Source organism: Callithrix jacchus, chromosome 20 (genome assembly GCF_049354715.1).
Source record: "Callithrix jacchus isolate 240 chromosome 20, calJac240_pri, whole genome shotgun sequence".
Classification (NCBI taxonomy): domain Eukaryota; kingdom Metazoa; phylum Chordata; class Mammalia; order Primates; family Cebidae; genus Callithrix; species Callithrix jacchus.
In genome coordinates this window covers 27,345,106-27,366,649 of record NC_133521.1, presented here as the reverse complement: position 1 = coordinate 27,366,649, position 21,544 = coordinate 27,345,106, and the positions used below count along the sequence as shown (strand labels likewise).

General features: G+C 44.8%; 1 protein-coding gene across 9 annotated transcripts in view; it reads right to left on the bottom strand.

Annotated features, from left to right (window-relative positions):
- The window catches only part of WWP2 (WW domain containing E3 ubiquitin protein ligase 2), a 179,724-nt gene extending 158,180 nt beyond the window's left edge, over nucleotides 1-21,544 (bottom strand). For 4 of the 9 annotated variants that reach the window (XM_035281558.3, XM_035281559.3, XM_078357356.1 and 1 more), the window contains exon 1: nucleotides 21,467-21,540. The gene's annotated coding sequence lies outside the window, so the exon portion shown is untranslated. 9 annotated transcript variants of the gene reach the window in all.

Sequence of the window (21,544 nt, the reverse complement as noted above, 5' to 3'; positions counted from 1 at the left end):
GGTCAACAAAGGTGGGTCACTTGAGGTCAGGAATTCAAGACCAGCCTGGCCAACATGGTGAAACCCCATCTCTACTAAAAATATAAGAATTAGCGGGTGTGGTGACACACCCCTGAAGTCCCAACTACTCAGGAGGCTGAGGCAGGAGAATCACTTGAACCTGGTAAGCAGAGGTTGCAGTGAGCTGCGATCACATCACTACACCCCAGCCTGGGGTACAGAGTAAGATCCCATCACAAAAAAAAAGAAAAGAAAAAAAGAACGAAAGCCCTTCATATAAGAATTAAATGTAGCTACAGGACAGGCGCAGTGGCTCACATCTGTAATCCCAGCACGTTGGGAGGCTGAGGCAGGAGGATCATGTGAGCCCAGGAGTTCAAGACCAGCCTGGGAAACACAGTGAAACCTTGGCTCTATTTTATAATTTAAATTTAAATAAATGTAGCTACAGCTAAGTGACAATGATTTTGACATTTTCCATAGCTAAAGTCAATTTCATGCTTCAAGATTTTTAGCAAACTCAAACAGAATTTGCCTTATTTATGAGATATATCCCATTTCCAAAAAGATTTAAAGTGGCTAGTTTTTCTAGACTAATCTGTAATATGCATTTTACTTCCAGTGGAAACCTCTGAAATGTTACTTAGCAAGTGGAATACAATACCAAACTCTTCTTATCAAGAGCTCCAGAGAGACCTCCAGGTTACCAAATCCCATAGTGATTCTCCATCTCCTCTTACATGAGTGATCTATTTGCAGCATCAGACACAACTGATCATCCTTTAACCGTTTAACCACTTTCTTCCCTCCCAGGACACTGCTCCTGCCTGACCCTCCTCCTGCCTCACCTGAGCCTTCTTAGTTGGCTCCTGCCCCCTCCTCAACCTCAAGCCATCAGTGTCCCACAGCTCAAGCCTTCTGCCTCTTCTCAGTTATCTCATCCTGTCTCAAGCTTTGAATACCATCCCTTTGTTGATTCATTCATTCATTCACTCACATATTTGAGATGGAGTCTCCCTCTGTTGCCCAGGCTGGAGTACAATGACACAACTTGGCTCACTGCAACCTCCACCTCCCAGGTTTAAGCGATTCTCCTGCCTCAGCCTCCCAAGTAGCTGAGATTACAGGTGCATGGCACCACAGCCCAGCTAATTTTTGTATTTTTAGTAGAGAGAAGGTTTCACTATGTTGGTCAGGCTGGTCTCGAACTCCTGACCTCAGGTGATCCTCTTGTCTTGGCCTCCCAAAGTGCTGGGATTATAGGTGTAAGCCACTGAGCCTGGCCTATTCAATACCATCTCTTTGTTGATGACCCCATATGGGTGTGTCCAGCCCTCAGCCTTGAGCCTCTGACCCTCAGATCCACTGGCCTAGTGACAAGATTGAGCTTCTGATATTTTCCCCCAAACCTGTTCCTCGGTCTTCCCTATCTCCATTCCTGACCTTCCATCTTGCAGTACAAGCCAACTCTCTGGGGCTAACTTCCTCTTTCCTTCTCACACCCCACATTCAATCTGCTGATAAACTGTTAGTTCTACTTTTTTTTTTTTTTTTTTTTTTGAGACGTAGTCTTGCTCCGTTGCCACACTGGAATGCAGTGGCACAATCTCAGCTCACTGCAATCTCCACCTCCCGGGTTCAAGTGATTCTCCTGCCTCAGCCTCCCTAGTAGCTGGGATTACAGGCGTGTGCCACCACATCCAGCTCACTTTTGTATTTCTAGTAGAGATGGAGCTTCACCATGTTGGCCAGAATGGTCTCAATCTCTTGACCTTGTGATCTGTCCGCCTCAGCCTCCCAAAGTGCTGGGATTACAGGGGTGAGCCACCAGGCTTGGCTGGTTCTACCTGTAAAACACTGCCAAGTTCAACCACATCTCACCACCTCCATTGTCACTCACCTGGACTATTGTTTTTTTTCTGTTTCTGGCCTTTGCCCCCTTCAATCTAATCTCTGAAGTCAGCAATCAGAGTAACATTTTTCAAAAAATGTAAGTCAGATCATGTCACTCTGATGTCCAAAACCATCCAGCAGCTTCCTATCTGCTATGATTTTAATATGTTCTCCAAAGTTAATGTGTTGGGAAATTAATCTTTTTTTTTTTTTTTTTTTTTTTTTGGTGGAGGGACGAAGTCTCACTCTGCCACCCAGGCTAGAGTGCAATGGCACAATCTCAGCTCACTGTGGCCTCTGCCTCCAGGTTTCAAGCAATTCTCCTGCCTAGGCCTTCTGAGTAGCTGGGATTATAGGTGCCCACCACCACGCCAGGCTAGTTTTTGTATTAGTAGAGATGGAGTTTCACCATGTTGGCCAGGCTGCTCTCGAACTCCTGATCTCAGGTGATCCACCTGCCTCAGCCTCCCAAAGTCCTGGGATTACAGGCATGAGCTACCATACCCAGCCCCCTGCCTTTTTTTTTTTTTTTTGAGATGGAGTCCCGCTCTGTCACCCAGGCTGGAGTGCAGTGGCACGATCTGGGCTCACTGCAACCTCAGCCTCCCAGGTCAAGCAATTCTCCTGCCTCAGCCTCCCTAATAGCTGGGATTACAGGTGCCTGCCAGCACGTCCAGCTAATTTTTGTATTTTTAGTAGAGACAGGGTTTCACCATGTTGGCCAGGCTGGTCTCCGACTCCTGACCTCAGGTGATCCACCTGCCTCAGCCTCCCAAAGTGCTGAGATTACAGGCATGAGCCACCATGCAGGCTGGGAAACTTAATCTAACAGTATTGAGAGGTGGGGACTTGAAGAGGTGATTGGATCATGAGGGCAGACTAATGTTACTTCAAGGGCTAGGGCGGTTATCTCAAGATAAGGTTTGTTATAAAAGCAAGCTCAGCCCCTCGAGTTCTCTCTCACTCTCCTGCCTTTCCCTCCACATGGGATGTGGAGTACAAAGGCCCTCGCCAGGATGTGGGCCCTCCACCTTGGACTTCCCAGACTCAAATACAAGGAATAAATCTCTTTTCTTCATTAATTACCTACTCTCTTTATAAATTATTCCGTTTCTATTACCCAGTTATGGAAACACAAAAGGGACTAAGACACTATCTAAATCAGAGTAAAAGCCAGGGGGCCCAGTGGCTCCTGCCTGTAATCCCAGCACTCCAGGAGGCCAAAGCGAGCGGATTATCTTGTGCTAGGTAGTTCAAGACCAGCCCAAGGAACACGATCAAATGCCTTCTCTCAAAAAAAAAAAAAAAAATACAAAAACTAGCTGGGTGTGATGGCATGTTCCTATTGTCTCAGCTAAACAGGAGGCAGAGGTGGGAGGATCACTTGAGCCCGGGAAGTCAAGGCTGCAGTGAGCCATGATTGCACTACCACACTCCAGCCTGGGTGACAGAGACCCTGCCTGAAAAACAACAACAAAAAAGTAAAACCCAAAGACCTGAAAATGACCTTTGACATCCTATGCAATACCCTCCCCCGATTTCCACACACTTCTCTGACCTCACAGCCCACTTTCTGCTCCCCAGGGTCCCCCCACCCTCACCATCCTCTGACCCTGCCACACAGGCCTCCTCACTGTTCAACTATCCCTTGAACGTGCAGACAGACTCCCATCTCAGTTCTTTTTTATTCTTTTTCAAAGCCGGTCAAATTTAATACTTGGGGGTTGTATACAAACTTTAGTGACACTAATGTTAATAAGTTCTGATAACCCACTATCATGGGACCAACCTGTTTTTTTGAGACAGGTGCTCAGCGTGAAGTGCGGTGACATGATCATGGTTCACTACAACCTCGATTGGTGATCCTCCTGCCTCAGCCTCCTGAGGAGCTGGGACTACAAGCATGTGCCACCACACCTAGCTAATGTTTTTCCTTAATAGAGATAGGATCTCATCATCTGGTCCAGGCCAATCCTGAACTCCTAGCCTCAGGCAATCCTCCCAGCCCCACCTTCCAAAGTGCTGGAATTACAGGCATGAGCCATTTCACCTGGCCAAAAAGATAATGCTTTGATTCCCTTAGACTAAATTTGTTTTGGCGCAGCAGTAAAAAGATCAACTCTCTTTGCTACCCATCATATTAGAAAGAGATGAGAAGCCTGACAATAAGTGTTGGTGAGAAGTCTTACAGGCCTCTGGAGGCAGTGCAAATTAGATGGCAACTGACAACCTCCAATAGAGTTAAAGACATGGAATTCAGGACCAACCAGTATTCTACCCCCAGGTATTTGCTGTCGAGGGTGGAGTGGGGGCGAATTCTCTAACACACATAAAAGAAGCCATGTTCAAGGATATTCATCATAGCAGTATTTGTAATGGCAAAAATCATAAACAATCTTAAGTACCCAACAATGGGGGAATGGACAAATTGTGATATATTTCTAAAATGGAATGCTTGATAGTACCTGAAATATATGAATGTAATCCACATGTACAGATCCCAAACGATAATGTCAAGAGGGAAAAAAAAAAGGCAAGTGGCAGCCTTGGTATGATGCCTTTGGTGTACCCTTGAACTGACACAAAACAACTGTGTATGTTGTGGACACACAAATGTTTAAAAGTAGAAAAGCACGGACAGGAAGGAACTGCACCAAGTTCAGAACAGAAGTTCCCTCCACGGGAGGAGGGAGCAGGGGAATTAGAGGGAGGAAAGAGACCAAATAAACTTCAACTGTATCTGCAACATTTTATCTTTCAAAGAAAAAAGTTCTAGAGTAAATATGGTAAAATGTTCATATTCATTAAATCCAGATGGTGGTTTTTATGACTGTTTATCTTCATCTCTGAACCATTTTATATATTTGTTCTCTTTCATAACTGAACAATAATTTTAAGGGGAAGCAAAAGATCACATTTTGAATAATTGAGGAAAGAGTATAAATAATTACAAATTAAGCCTGGGGCTTTCAGTTAACAGGGATTAAAGCACTAAAAGCTGGAAATCCATTATTTATAGACTTTAAAAATAAAAGAATATTTTAGAAATCTTTACTTCTATTGGGACTCTTCATTCCTTAGGCAACTCAACTCATGGTAGTTTTTAAACAATCTTGTTCTCATGAACTGGAGCAGTCTTGAGTTCTTGGTCCTAACTCTCAGACAATGAAACTCAAAGCCCCTACATGGCCTGTTCGATGGGAGAAAGACCAAACTTTTTGATCTACACTTCATGGCTGCGAAACTAAAACAATCAGATAAATTCTAAAGAAGGCTCAGAAGGGTCAAGACGCAGTGGCTCACGCCTGTTATGCCAGCACTTGGGAGGCCAAGGGGGATGGATCATAAGGTCAGGAGTTCAAGACCAGCCTGGCCAAGATGGTGAAACCCAATCTCTCCTAAAAACACAAAAATTAGCCAGGCATGGTGGCAGGCGCCTGTAATCCCAGCTACTCAGGAGGCTAAGGCAGAGAATTGCTTGAATCCGGGAGGCAGAGGTTGCAGTGAGCCAAGATAGTGCCACTGCACTCCAGCCTGGGTGACAGAACAAGAGATTCTGCCTAAAAAAAAAAGAAGGCGGCTCAGAAGGAACAAACCCAACTGGGAAGGCAGGAGAGACAGGGTAGATAACACCACCATGTTTTCTTTCTCAATATCTTTTATAATTACAGTCCACTGTTCATTAACAGTAATCCATGTTATTCTATAGAGCTTTGTCTGGAGTTCCAGATCTAATGAGCAAGATACCACCCTGACATATAAGGCAGGCATCCGGATCTATAAAACCTTTCCAATTGATGCATAAAGAAAAATAACATGTTTCAGTGGAGATGGGGCAAAAAAAAAAAAATTTTTATGAAAAATAATTAAAAAAAAAAAAAACTAAAAAGAAAAATAACATGCCAGAACCAGGCTCAGTGGCTCACCCTTGTAATGCCAGCACTTTGGGAGGCCGAAGCAAGTGGATCACTTGAGGTCAGAAGTTCGAGACCAGCCTGGCCAACATAGTGAAACCTCGTTTTACTAAAAATACTAAAAATTAGCCAGGTGTGGTGGTGGGCATCTGTAATCCCAGCTACTTAGGAGGCTGAGGAAGAACTGCTTGAACCTGGGAGGTGGAGGTTGCAGTGACCCAGCCTGGGCGATAGGGCTAGACTCCATCTCAAAAAATAAAAATAAAAAATAACCTGGAAAGGGGTGGGGAGGGGCTTAAAAAAAAAAAAGAAAAGAAAAAGAAAAAATAACCAGCCGGATGCGATGGCTCATGCCTGTAATCCCAGCGCTTTGGGATGCCAAGCCAGGCAGATAACTTGAGGGCAGGAGTTTGAAACCAGCCTGGCCAACATGGTGAGGCCCTGTCTTTATGAAAAGTACAAAAATTAGCCCGGAGTGGTGGCGCAACTATAATCCCAACTACATGGGAAGCTGAGGCAGGAGAATCGCTTGAACCTGGGAGGCAGAGGTCGCGCAGTGAGCCAAGATCGCACCACTGCACTCCAGCCTGGACAACAGAGCAAGACTCCGTCACAAGAAAAATAACTACAGAAATGAGACAGATCCTCTCCCCATAAAAGTACTTTCAACCTCTTAGCTTTTGCCTCCCATCTTAGACAAGGTTCCTAATGTGAATTAGGTGCAAAGCCCTACTATCCGCTACAAGCAGCTTAGGAAATCTGACGCCCAGACTTTATCTGTCTTAGTCACACAAACAGATGACTCCACACATGTACTCAAGTAATTTCTTCCTTGCTAAAAGCCATGGAAAGTAATTGCATCCTCATCACTCCAAAAATCTGAGTGAGCATAATTAAGCTTGAGGCAGGAAGGGAGAGAAGGGGAAACAGTGTTTAAAATATAACTAAAGGTTACCAGATGAACAAAGTATTTTGTTATTGAAGAAAGTAATGGACTTATTGAGAGGGGGAAAGGAAAGTCAAAATGTCCCCCTTTACTAAGTCTCATAAATCTGCTGAAATTTCTCAAAAAAAAATATATATATATATATACACACACATAAATATAATTCTGTAGTATTTATAATATACGTGTATATACATATATATGTATATATATGTGTATGTGTGTATGTGTGTGTGTGTGTGTGTGTGTGTGTGTGTATATATATATATATATATATGAGACAGGATGTCACTCTGTCACCCAAGCTGGAGTACAGTGGCACAATCATGACTCACTGCAGCCTCAACCTCCTGGGTTCAAGCAATCCTCTCACCTCAGCCTTCCAATGACTCACTGCAGCCTCAACCTCCTGGGTTCAAGCAATCCTCTCACCTCAGCCTTCCAAACAGCTGGGACTATAGGCACGAGCCACTAGATCTACCTAATTTTTAAAAATTTTTTGTACAGATGAAGAAGGTCCCTATGTTGTTCAGGCTGGTCTCGAACTCTTGAGCTCAAGCGATCCTCCCACCTCAGTTTTCCAAAGTGATGGGATTACAAGCATGAGTCACGATATCTGGTCTCAAAAATATAAATAACATATTTCCTTTGAACTTACCTTCCACATAAATTTTGACAACCATTTTAAAAATATAAACTAATAAGGTATAAAATATAAAGGTTGCATACCAAAGTATAATAAATAAAAAGATTGTAAAAAAAGAAAATGTAGGCCAGTCTCAGTGGCTCACACCTGTAATCCTAGCACTTTGGGAGGCCAAGGCAGGTGGGTTGCTTGAGGTCAAGAGTTTGAGATCAGCCTGGCCAACAGGGTGAAACCCCATCTCTACTAAAACTACAAAAATTAGCAGGGCATGGTAGCAGGGGGGTGCCTGCAATCCCAGTTACTAGGGAGGCTGAGGAGAACTGCTTGAACCCAGTAAGGTAAAGGTTTCAGTAAGCTGAGATCATGCCACTATATTCCAGCCTCGGCAACAGAATGAGAGACTCCATTTCAAAAAAAAAAAAATATATATATATATATATCACACATTAAGGAAAGTATTATTTCACAATAAGTTTTATCAAATAAATGTACATTTATAAATATAAAATATGTGTATATTACATATATGTATATATAAATCCATATAATGTTTTAAGATATATATATATACACACACACATATACTTTTTTTTTTTTTTTGAGGCAGAGTCTTGCTCTGTTGCCCAGGCTGGAGTGCAGTGGCACAATCTCAGATCACTGCAACCTTCACCTCCTGTGTTCAAACAATTCTCTTGCCTCAGCCTCCTGAGTAGCTGGGATTACAGGCACATGCCACCACGCCTGGCTAATTTTTATATTTTTAGTAGAGATGGGGTTTCACCATGTTGGTCAGGCTGGTCTCAAACTCCTGACCTCATAATCCGCTTGCCTCGGCCTCCCAAAGTGCTGGGATTACAGGCATGAGCCACTGTGCCTGGCCCATATACTGTTTTAAGATATAAAATATATGTATTACTAAAGGTTGCAGTCAAAAAAGCTTGAGAACGACTGGTCTACAACAATCCCATCTCAGGCAGGGTTTGAGATTAAAGAGATACTAACAAACACTACACAACCCAATAGCAAATACTATACTAGGGACTAACTTCACTCAGAAACGTCACTTCATTATCATTATAAGTTAAGAAATTTCCCACATCTAGGTAAATAGAGCTTAGATAAAGGCATTCATTCATTCAACAAATATTAGTTGAGCATCTATTATGTACTATGCACTGGTTTTGGTGCTAGTGATATACTGGCAAATAAAACAGAAAAAATTAATCATTCTTTACAAGGTTCTCCTGGTAAAGAGTCAAGAAAGATCCCCTTCTAGCACTAGTGGTGGGAAGTAACCACAGGGAAATATGCCCAGAGCAATGGCCTATCCTCCAGAGAAAAAGACTTTACCAGAGCCTTATCCCACCTGCTGGAAGAAAATTCCCCTGAATCCAGCCCTCTTTAGCCTTTCTGTTTCATCTAAGGGGAGAAAAACAGTTAAATACAAGTGACAGTCATAGCCTGGGACACAGGCCCATGAAAAGACTGGGATTTGACCATGAGGCTACAGAATGCTTTCCCTTCCCAATACTTTGCTGCCACACCAACAGGGCTCCAGTACAATAACAGGGCATTAGCGCTGAAAGGCACACACTGCATTTAAGAAGGAGTTTTTAGGGAAAACCAAAGATTTGGGGGGAAACCTAAAAGGGGGAGAACGATAACAATAAGATAAGAGATGGAACTGAATGTAGAATGAGGTTAAATTATCCTTAATGAAGGATCAAATGCCTTGGAGCAGTGCTTCTCCATTCTTTCTAGACATTTCAATTATCTGAGGAGCACTAAGAAAAAAACACTGACCATCAAACCCCATCCTCAGAGATTCCCATTTTATTGATCTGGGGTAGGCCAGGGACAGCTGTGTTATTTAACAATTCCCCAAGTGATCCTAATATAAGCTGGGCTAGTGTTACCAAATTTGTTGAGACTTCAACTAATTTGACTGCACTAAAAGGAGTACTTTAGACCTCAGCTAATTTGGCTGAACTGAAAAGGATGCAAAAATTTTGCATAGAAAATTATGCAAATGAAAAACTGGGGCAGCTGGACGTAGTAGCTCATGCCTGTAATCCTAGCACTTTGGGAGGCCAATTCAGGCAGATTGCTGGAGATCAGGAATTCAAGACCAGTCTAGGCAACATGGAGAAACCCCATTTCTACAAAAAATACAAAAAAAGTCAGACATGGTGGTGTGTGCCTATATTCCCAGCTACTCAGGAGGCTGAGGTGGGAAAATCACCGGAACCCAGGTGGTCAAGGCCGAAGTAAGCCATGATCACTCCACTGCACTCTAGCCTGGGCAACAGAATGAGACCCTCTCTCAAAAAAGAAAAAAACAAAAAGGGAGGCCAGGCTTGATGGCTCATGCCTGTAATCCTAGCACTTTGGGAGGCTGAGGTGGGTGGATCACATGAGGTCAGGAGGTCCAGATCAGCCTGGCCAGCATGGTGAAAACCCCATCTCTACTAAAAATACAAAAATTAGCTGGGCGTGGTGGCAGGTGCCTGTAATCCCAGCTACTTGGGAGGCTGAGGCAGAAGAATCACTGGAACCTGGGAGGTGGAGGTTGCAGTGAGTGGAAGTAGACACCGCACCATTCTACTTCCAGCCTGAGTGACAAAGCAAGCTTCCATCTCAAAACAAAAAAAATAATTAAAAAAATTTAAAAAGCAAAAAATAAAAAAGGAGCAATGTGTATCCGTAGGAACAGAATACAATGAAGGAGCTCCCTGTCAGGACTGTTGCTAAGGAAACAAAGTAGTAGTGACACCAGCATCTTCCTTGAGGCCAGTTCTTCCCTTAGCTCTCAGTACACGTGGCAGGTTACACATACATTTATCTCTGTTCCCTTCTCAAACTCCATCAAAATGACAGAATGACAGGAAAGCAATACAAAAAGGTAAAAATCCACAGAAAGAAGGAAAAGACACAACAGAAATAGCAACATTTTGGAAAATGGCTCAAGTGTGTGGAAACGGAAATGTAGCTGCCCACGAGGCAGGTCAACAGGAGGCAAGCAACGGGTACCAGGTACCTCTGAAAGCAAGGCCAGAAGTGGGACTAAAAACAGGAGGACTGGTAAAAGCCTATCTTGGGAACGATTAGAGTCCCAGAGTCCCCCAGAGTTCAACCAAGCAGGTGCCCCTCCCTAATCCCAAGCAGAGACTTTTAGTCTCTCAGTAGGTGAAACCAAACTCAGGACTTCAAGCATAGGCTGGGCATAGTGGCTCGCGCCTGTAATCCCAGCACTTTGTGAGGCTGAAGTGGATGGATGGCTTGAGGTCAAGAGTTCAAGACCAGCCTGGGTAACATGGTGAAACCACGCCTCTACTAAAAATACAAAATGAACCGAGTGGAGTGGTGTGCACTTGTTATTCCGGCTACTTGAGAGGCTGAAGTAGGAGAATCGCTTGAACCCAGGAAACGGAAGTTGTAGTGAGCCAAGATGGGGCCAGTGCACCCAGCCTGGGTGACAAAAGGAGACTCTGACTCAAAAAAAAAAAAGGTGTTGGCCCAAAAATTACATAGCCGGGCATGGTGGCTCATGCCTGTAATCCAAGCACTTTGGAGGCCAAGGCGGACGGATCACCTGAGGTCGGGAGTTCAAGACCAGACTGACCAACATGGTGAAACCCTGTCTTAAAATAATAATAATAATAATAAAAGACTTCAAGCACAGTTGACGATAGGGATAAGGCACCATACTGACCCAGGGAGACAGTGAAAGTCTACATTAGGGACTGAAGAGGTCACCTTCCCCTGCCGGACTCACCTTCCCGCACTTGGGTCCTAGCACACAGAAAGCCCATGGGTACTTCACACCTAAATATCAACAAGCATTGAGGAAGGCCACAGCCACAAAGCCAGATATAAAAACAAACAAAGAGAAAAAGAGAATTGTTTTTCAGCAATTGATAAGCTGACCCTAAAGTAAGGAAATGCAAGAAACCCAGAATCACCAAAACAATCTTGAAAAAGAACAATGTTGGACAACTCATGCTTTCCAACTTCAAAACTTACTACAAAGCTACTGTCGGCCGGGTGCGGTGGCTCACACCTGTAGTCCCAGCATTTTGGGAGGCCAAGGTGGGTGGATCACTTGAGATCAGGAGTTTGAGACCAACCTGGCCAACATGGTGAAACCCCGTCTTTACTAAAAATACAAAAATTAGCCAGGTGTGATGAGGGGCACCTGTAATCCCAGCTACTCGGGAGACTGAGGCAGGAGAATCGCTTGAACCCAGAAAGCAGAGATTGCAATGAGCTGATATTGATTGTGCCACTGCACTCCAGCCTGAGCAACACAGCAAGATTCTATCTCAAAAAATGATAATAATTCTTAAAGAACTTTTGACAGGAGAAAACAACCAAACATCTGATTGAACAAGTGGCAGCTCCTGCAATATCTGAAGCATCTGATCACTTTTATTACTCTACCTCAGCAACAAGCTTTCAGACCCGGCAATCTTCTGGAGGTAAATAAGCTGAACCACTCATTTGCCTTTGAGTGATCCTGAGCAAGTTACTCACTGAGAGGATGGAGAGGAAAAAACAAATTCAGTTTCTTCCTGCTTTACTCTCACAACAGAGAATACTACCTTTGTTGTTGTTGTTTAAATATTTAGAGATAGGATCTCACTATGCTGCCTGGGTTGGCCTCAAACTTCTGGGCTCAAACGATTCTCTGCCTTCCAAAGCGCAGGGATTACAGGCGTGAGCCACCATGCCCAGCCTCACAGAATAGTTCTGACACCAGATGTGTGGGAACCCCATACACAAAGCAGGCAATCAATTCTGCAGCTGGCAGACACCTGCTGGGTGTCCTCCCTTTCCATTTCTACACTATCAACCTGAAAGTAGCATCAGATCCCACAGGTTTAGTTCCACAAGGCTGCCCCTGATTTACGATGCCAATTGCAAGCTCCAGGTTGTTTTACCAGTGCTTCTGACCAACTGGCTATAAATTTGAAAAAGAACAAAGTCGGGTGACTCACACTTTCCCAGCACGTAGGGAGGCCAAGAGGTAGGCGGATCACTTGAGGTCATGAGTTGGAGACCAGCATGGCCAACATGGTGAAACCTTGTCTCTACTAAAAATACAATAATTAACCAGGCATGGTGGCAGGTCAGGTGCCTGTAATCCCAGCTACTCGGGAGGCTGAGGCAGGAGAATTGCTTGAATCCAGGAGGCAGAGATTGCAGTGAGTTCTCAGGATTGATAAATTTGCTGGAGAGGCTCACAGGACTCAAGGAAACACTTTATTTGCATTTACTGATTTATTATAAAGGATTTTATGAAGGATACAAATAAAGAGATGCTATGGCAAGGCATGTGAGAAGAGGTGCAGAGTATCCAAGCCCTCTCTGAGGGCACCATCCTCCAAGAACCTCCATGTGTTCAGCCATCCATAAGCTCCCCAAACCCAGTCCTTTGGAGTTTTCATGGAAGATTCATTATGTAGATGTGATTGATTAAGTCACTGGCCACTGGAGATCAAGTCAACCTTCAGTTCCTCTCCCCGTCCCAGAGTCTGGGTATAGGACTACAAGTCCCAACCTCCTAAGCACAAGGCTGGTTTCCCTGGCCACCGGCTCCCCATCCTGAGACTATCCAGGAGTCCCCAAACAAAGGTAAATTGTTAGAATACAAAAAGACACTGGCCAGGTGCAGTGGCTACCACCTGTAATCCCAGCACTTTGGGAAGCCAAGGCAGACAGATCACCTGAGCTCAAGAGTTTGAGACCAGCCTCGGCAACACCGTGAAATCCCGTCTCTACTAAAAATAAAAAAATTAACTGGGTGTGGTGGCATGTCCCTGTAGTCCCAACTACTCGAGATGCTGAGGCACGAGAATCACTTAAACACAGAAGGAAGAGGTTGCAGTGGGCCGAGATTACACCACTGTACTCCAGCCTGGGTGACACAGCGAGATTCTATCTCAAAAAAAAAAAAAAAAGACACTGATCACATAGGAGATGTCAAGGATATTAGGAGACACACAAGCCAGGAAATGGGAGGAAAGCTAAATATATGTTTCACAAAATCATACCTGCCCTCTCTAAATCTCAGTTTTCTCATTTGTGAAATGAACCCAATAATACTATTTACTTTATAAGATTATTGTATTGACTACATTTTTGTATTGACTACATGAGTTCAGGTAAAGCAGAGGACACATTGTAAGAGCTCTTCAAATATCAACTACAAACTAAACTACTACTTGATACTGAAAATCTAGCTTCTGAGATTACAATCATCTCAATTCCTAAAATTCTTGACCCAGCGTAGAGTCAAGAAGCCAATAAACACAGATCTTGAGATGAAACGACCTGTGTAGAAGGAGCCAGGAAAAAGCAGAAAATTACTCACCAGTATCAATTTTATTTCTTTAAAAAAAAAAGTTTTCAGTATAATCCATGGGTTCACAAAGATTTTATTTCTAATTAACTAGCTGTAGAAACAGGCAGAGCTTATTTCTAACTAGAAATCAACCTTGCACCCTCTTCTTGAAAGATATACAAAGAAAGGTTCTGTCCAAAACATTCTCCTTTTCTTCACAGGCTCATGCTATTCCAACACTAATGCTTCTTTCTTGTCCTCCTTCTTCTGTCCAGCATTGAGTTACTACCTTCCATTCTCCAAAGGCCCATACTGAAAAACAATCAAACAGAATCAACTTTGCCAAATGACATCCTTACAAAGACTAAGCATGGAAAAAGAGAAGGCAGGAGGGAGTAGGGAGGTATGCTATTGGAAGCCCCGTGGAATTATAGGCTATGAATACAAGAGGCCGACTGGAAAGCAGATCTCAAGACAAAACAAGAAGCAAAAGGCATGGGTGACTTGAGGAAGAGGATGGGCCCTAAGTCAGGGCCCCCACGTCTTTGTACTCGGTTTTGTTTTGGTTTTTTTTTTGAGATGGAGTTTCACTCTTGTTGCCTAGGCTGGAGTGCTGTGGCATAATCTCGGCTCACTGAAACCTCCACCTCCTGGGTTCAAGCCATGCTTCTGCCTCAGGCTCCCTAGTAGCTGAGATTATAGGCGTCTGCCACCACGCCCGGATAAGTTTTTGTATTTTTAGTAGAGATAGGGCTTCACTATGTCTGCCAGGCTGGTCTCAAATTCCTGACCTCAGGTAATCCACCCACCTCAGCCTCCAAAATTGCTGGGATTACAGGCCATGAGCCACCACGCCCAGCTGGTATTTTCCTAATAGCTATTATTAGTAGTCATGATTTAAATCACTGAATATTTGCTATAAATTGTGGGATGAAAAACAGAGAACTGCAACCTTCTAAAAAGATTTTGGTTAGAACTTAAGGAAAAAATATCTTCTCTTTTGCTCTTATCTCTCAGAAATTCCAGAGCCCTAGTCGGGTGTGATGGCTCACACCTATAATCCCAAGCACTTTGGGAGGCTGAGGCAGGAGGATCACTTGAGCCTGGAGTTCAAGACCAGTCTTAGTCACACAGTGGGACACCATCTCTACAAAAAATTTAAAAATGAGCTAGGCGTGATGGCACACACCTATAGTCTCAGCTATTTGGAAGGCTAAGATGGGAGGATCACTTGAGCTCAAACGATTGAGGCTGCAGTGAGCCATAATTATGCCACTGTACTCCAGCCTGGGTGACAGTGAAACTCTCAAATACAAAAACAAAACAACAACAACAAATTCAGATTCCATGTCTCCTAATAAGATAAGTAAGCAACAAAGAGGAAGAGGTGGGGAGGAGCGGGGGAACATAAACAGCTGTTCTGAGAAATAACTAATCACAAACAACCCTCAGACACATCGGTCAACACACAGCCCCCTCCAGCGCGAGCCTATAAGTCTTCCCTCCATCTCCTGCCTCTTTGCAGACAGCCCCTTCTCTGCTGTGCTGCCCTTGCAACATGTTTTCATACTTTAATAAATCTGCCTGCTGGGCTCAGTGGTTCACACCTGTAATCCCAGCACTTTGGGAGGCTGAAGTGGTCAGATCATCTGAGGTCAGAAGTTCGAGACAAGCCTGATCAATATGGTGAAATCTTGTCTTTAAAAGAAAATTTAAATTTAATTAAAAAAATAAATCTGCCTTTCTTTACCTGGTAAACTCCTTTTCTGCCTGAGACACATAATAGTCCTAAGGGACTCTAAGTTGCTCAAAAGCAACTCACACTGATTAGATTCCAGTGGGAGTTTATGTTCATACAGCCACTCACTAATGATAAGTGGTAGAAGGACCAGATCTGGACTCTGAAGACCAAGATTCAAATGGCCAGCTCTTTCATTTCTTAGCTACCTGACCTCGTAAGGGTCACTTCACCTCAACAAGGTTAAACATCTAAAATGGGCCGGGCGTGGTGGCTCACGCCTGTTATCCCAGCACTTTGGGAGGCCGAGGCAGGTGGATCACGAGGTCAAGAGATTGAGACCATCCTGATCAACATGGTGAAACCCCGTCTCTACTAAAAATACAAAAAAATTAGCTGGGCATGGTGGCGCGTGCCTGTAATCCCAGCTACTCAGGAGGCTGAGGCAGGAGAATTGCCTGAACCCAGGAGGCGGAGGTTGCGGTGAGCCGAGATTGCGCCATTGCACTCCAGCCTGGGTAAACAAGAGCGAAACTCTGTCTCAAAAAAAAAAAATCTAAAATGGTGGGATGCCTGACAACCAACATGAATTCAATACATGTTTGGAAAAAACAATACATATTTTAAACATAAAAAGCCCATTACCCATCCATCCTAGAGGCCTCTATCCAGAAATTGGCACTTAAATTGATTTTAGAGGTGCTATAAAGATGCATAGTTGGAAGAAAAGCCTCCTTAAGAAAAAAGAAACTCATTAGCTTGTGGTTGTCAAAAAGATTTAAAAAAAAAAAAAAAAAACTATTCCAGCACTTTGGGAGGCCAAGAAAGGTGGATCACTTGAGGTTGGGAGTCTGAGACCAGCCTGGCCAATGTGTTGAAACCCCGTCTGCACTAAAAATACAAAAAGTAGTTGGAAGTGGTGGCAGATGCCTATAACCCCAGCTACTTGGGACGCTGAGGCAGGAGAGTCACTTGAACCTGAGAGCCAAAGGTTGCAGTGAGCCGAGATCATGTCACTGCACTCCAGGCTGGCCAACAGAACAAGACTCCAAAAATAAAATAAAATAGGATCCCTAGAAAAGCCTCTCTCTGAAGGTGACAGCTGAGTAAAGATCTGAGGAGGTAAGGAAAGGAAGGGGCCGTGTGGCTGAATGGGGGTGAAGGGGTCCTGGCAGAGTTCAAAAGCCCCAAAGAAGGAGTACCCCTGGCAGGTTTTGGGACCAGCCAGGAGGCCAGTGTGCCTGGAAGGGAGTGAGTGAGCAGGAGTGGAGAGAGGAGGTCAGAGTGGTAGTGGGTGTGGGAGGAGCGATCGGGTCACAGGAGGCCTTGCAGGCCATTGTACAGTATTGATTTTTCATTCAGGTTAAGCTGGGACAATTGGAGGGTTTGAGTTGAGCAGTGGACTGGACAGGATCCATCCTGCCTTTTAACAGACTCGCTCTGGGTCCAGTGTGGAGAAAGTGAAGATCAGCCAGAGTGGAAGCAGGGAGACAAGTTAGGAGGCTGCTGCCATCATCCAGAGGAAAGATGCATCTGGGGTGTACTCTGAAGTACAGTCAGTAGGCTTTGTGGACGAGTTGGGTTGGATGTGGCGTGTGAGAGGAAGAGAGGAGTCATGGGTGACGCCAAGGTCTTTGGCTTGAACAGCTGGAGGAATGGAGTTGTCATTAACTGAGATGGGGAAGGCTGCATGAGGAGCAGGGATGGGGCTCAATTTTGGTGATGTTGATTACAAAATGCCTGATAGGAATCAAGTTGAAGATATTGTGGCAATTAGATCTAGAAGTCTGGAGACAGGCTGAGGCTAGACAGACACATATGGAAGCTGTCAGCATGTGGATGGTATTTAGAGTTCAGAGACTTATCCAGGTGCAATGGTTCACGCCTGTAATCTCAGCACTTTGGGAGGCCAAGGCAGGATGGCTTGAGGCCAGGTGTTCAAGACCAGCCTGAGCAACAGTGAGACCCCCCCCGACCCCCATCTCTACAAAAGCAAGACAGAGTCTCACTTTGTCACCCAGGCTATAGCGGTGCAATCTCACTGCAACCTCTGCCTCCCGAATTCAAGCGATTCTCGTGTCCCAACCTCCCGAGTACCTCGAATTACAGGCATGTGCCACCAAACCCAGCTAAATTTTTGTATTTTAAGTAGAAATGGGGTTTCACCATGTTGGTCAGGCTGTTCTTGAATTCCTGACCTCAAGTGATCCACCCACCTCAGCCTCCAAAACTGCTGGGATTATACACATGAGCCATGGCACCTGGTCAGAATCCTATTTAAACTGCAACCCCATATCTCTCTTCCCTGCTTGCTTACAACAAAATATATATTCTACTTAGTTATCAATGTGCCCTTCTCTAATACAATTTAAGGTCCACAAGAGCGGAGAGCCTTGCCTTTCTCATACTGCCATATGCCCGGCATTCAGAACAGGTTTGTCCAACAGAAATAAGATAGGAGCCACAAGTGCAAGCCACATACATATATTTTTTTTTTTTTTTGAGACGGAGTTTCACTGTTGTTACCCAGACTGGACAGACTGGAGTGCAATGGCATGATCTCAGTTCACTGCAACCTCCGCCTCCTGGGTTCAAGCAATTCTCCTGCCTCAGCCTCCTGAGTAGCTGGGATTACAGGCACGCGCCACTGTGCCCAGCTAATTTTTGTATTTTTAGTAGAGACGGGGTTTCACCTTGTTGACCAGGATGGTCTCGATCTCTTGACCTGGTGATCCACCCGCTTCAGCCTCCCAAAGTGCTGGGATTTTAGGCGTGAACCACCACGCATGGCCTACATACATAATTTTTTATTTTTCTAGGAAACACATTTTAAAAAGAAAAAAGTGCTGGGTTTCAAGTCAAGGCTGTGGGGAAAAAAGGCAAAAAGGTGAAACATTTTCTCTTTTTCTTTTTTGAGACAGGGTCTTACTCTGTCACTGAGGCTGGAGAGCAGTGGCATGATCACAACTCACTGCAGCCTCCATCCACCCCCCTCCCCAGGCTTGGGTGATCCTCCCGCCTCAGCCTCCTGAGTAGCCTGCACCTGGCTAATAGTTGTATTTTTTTGTAGAGACAGGCTTCCGCCATGTTGCCGAGGCTAGTCCCAAATTCCTAGACTCAAGCAATCCATCCACTTTGGCTTCCCAAAGTGCTGGAATTATAGGCGTGAGCCACCATGCCTGACCAACTATTTATAATTACGATGTATTTAACCCAATAAATCTAAAATGTTATACATGTTTATACATTATACGATAATTTACTATAAAAGTATCAGCCGGGCACGGTAGCTCACGCCTGTAATCCCAGCACTTTGGGAGGCCAAGGTGGGCGGATCACCTGAGGTCAGGAGTTCGAGACCAGCCTGACCAACATGGTGAAACCATGCCTCTAAAAAAATAATAAATAAAATAGAAGTATCAATGAGACATTTTACTTTTTCTTCATGCTAAGTCTTTAAAATCCAGAATGTATTTTATGCTCCCAGCATAGCTCCAGTGCTCAACAGCCCCATGTGGCTAGTGTTTACCACACTGGACTCTACAGCAAAGCCTGGCATAGACAGAGTAGGTACTTATATTCACTGGATGAAAGAAGGTTTTCACAGGAAGAGGCAGCTATGGTAGAGCACAGGGTTTTCTAAACTTCATTTACTCACATCCTACATTCACATTTTCTATGTGATCTATACTACTTTTTCTTAAAACATCACACTTTTTACACTTGAAAAATTATGCAAAAATAAAACTTTCATCTGGGCACGGTGGCTTACACCTGTAATCACAATACTTTAAGAGGCGGAGGTGGGCAGATCGCTTGAGCCCAGGAGTTTGAGAACAGCCTGGGCAATATGGCAAAACCCCTCTCTCTACAAAAAATACAAAAATTAGCCGGGTGAGGTGGCACCCACCGGTAGTCCCAGCTATTTGGAAGACTGATGTGGGAGGATCATCCGAGCTCAGGTAGGTCAAGGTTACAGTGAGCCGTGATCGTGCCACTGCACTCCAGCCTGGGCAAGAGTGAAACCCTGTCTCAAAATAAAAATAAAATTTTCTATTGTGTCAATAAATGAAAAAGAATTGTTCTAGGGACTAGAACGGCCTAGGCTTGAGTCCCTACTCATTTACTAGCTCTTCAGTCTACAGTAAGGACTTCATTAAGCCTCAGTTTCTTCATCTGAGGTATAGGGACAATACTGACCATCCAAATTTCACAGGGAAGGTTAAGTGAGATGTTCGTATATGTTCTTTGTATATGGGAAAGTAATCATGAAGTCAAAGGGACTAAGAAGCTAAACCAAGCCTTTCTCTCAAGCCGCTTTTCATATGGACCAATGACACACATAATCACAAATCTGTCTGACAAGACAAAGAGTAGAAGACTTGGGTTCAAACCCCTTGTCACCACTTACACCAGTGTGACCTTTAGAAATGCATTTATTCACCAAACATTTTTTATCAAGTGCCCATAACATGCAAGGCACTAGGCTGGTAGCCAAATAAAATATGAAACCTGCCGTTGAGGGATTTGCAGTCTAGCAGGAAGAAGAGACCAGCAAACAAGAAAGAACAATACATTGTTTTAAAAAATCAAGTCGTCAGGACAATCGCTTGAACCCGGGGGGTGGGGGGGGGAGGTTGCAGTGAGCCTGAGATCGCGCCACTGCACTCCAACATGGTGACAGTGAGACTCCGTCTCGAAAAAAAAAAAAAAAAATTAAGTCGTCTCTCTTAAGTCTGTTTGTTTCCTGTGAAATGAGAATAATACCTTCCCAACCTCACTCACAGGAGATGCTACAAAAACTAATTTTTAAATGTTTGTCAAATAACTCCAAAAACTTGAACCCATAATATATTAGCAAAGTACTTTTTCCTACTTGTAACCCAAAACGATGCTGGCTGTGTGAATGTCCAGCCTGAACATTCGTTCTAGTTACACTGTACTCACGAAACTCCTTCAGCTCCTGCAAATTTTAGTAAACATGAGAAACAGGAGCATGAACAGCATTAACACAAGTAATCTCAAAATCATGATCCAGGTCACAGTTCTAAGGACCATAACACAGACCTCTCAGTCACCCTGCCTAATTACTGTTCGTCAAGATAAGCAGTCACATGCTAAGTGAAACTGAATAATTTAAACGGAAGAAAGAGGAAAGTCATAAAGCAGTCTAGGTAGACACTCCTCTGTCCCAGATTTCAGCAGTCACTATGTTGCTGAGGTAACGCTGGGCTAGGTCAACAGCGTAGGCTAAAAGCCATTTTATGGGCAGAGCAAAGTGCCCACACTTCTTTAATTCTTTTGTTGTTGTTATTAAAACCTCGATGATGACCCGATCAATTAAATCTCAAAGAAAAATGATCCGAAGGGCTAGGTTTCCAAGAAGCGGAAACTCTACCCACGCAGGAGTAAGTGGGTGCGAAGAAAGCAAGACGACCAAGATTCTGTGATCCCTCCTGAAGTTTAAAAACTGAATGGGACCGTCATCAAAGTCTCGGGTAGCAATCATTTCCAAAAAGGAAGGAAGAGAGAGGCTCTCAGAGGGGGTCCAGGGAGCATCTTCTTCCTGATTTCTCCCTCTCGCTCCACGCCATAAACCCATTCTCAGGCATCCCTTCCAGCTCAGTCCCAAGTCGCCCTTCCCCTGGTCGCGATCCCTCCATAAACATCGCTCCTCCCCATGCCTGGGCACCTAGGCTCCTCTCCCCTTCAGGGAGGACTCGCTCCAGCTGCACACTTGGCTGCCTGGGCGCCCATCTCCGAGCGGCCCCCGCGCTACCCGCGTCGCGCCCACCCCGCTCGGGCGGGAGCCGGGACACCCCTCCTCGGAGGCCGGAACCGCCACGCCAGGCCCCTCCCACAGGAAGCCGCCGCCCCCCGGCGCCCGGGCCGCGCCGCCCCCGGCCCACTCCGCGCCGCCCGCCGCCCCCGGCCCGCCCCACGCCGCCAGCCCGCCAGCCGCGTCCCCCGCGCCGGCGCTAGTTACCTGCCGTGGCCACAGAAGCGGCACCCAACTCCTCTCCCACTTCCGCCTTCCACCGCCCGCACTCGGGCCGGGTCACGT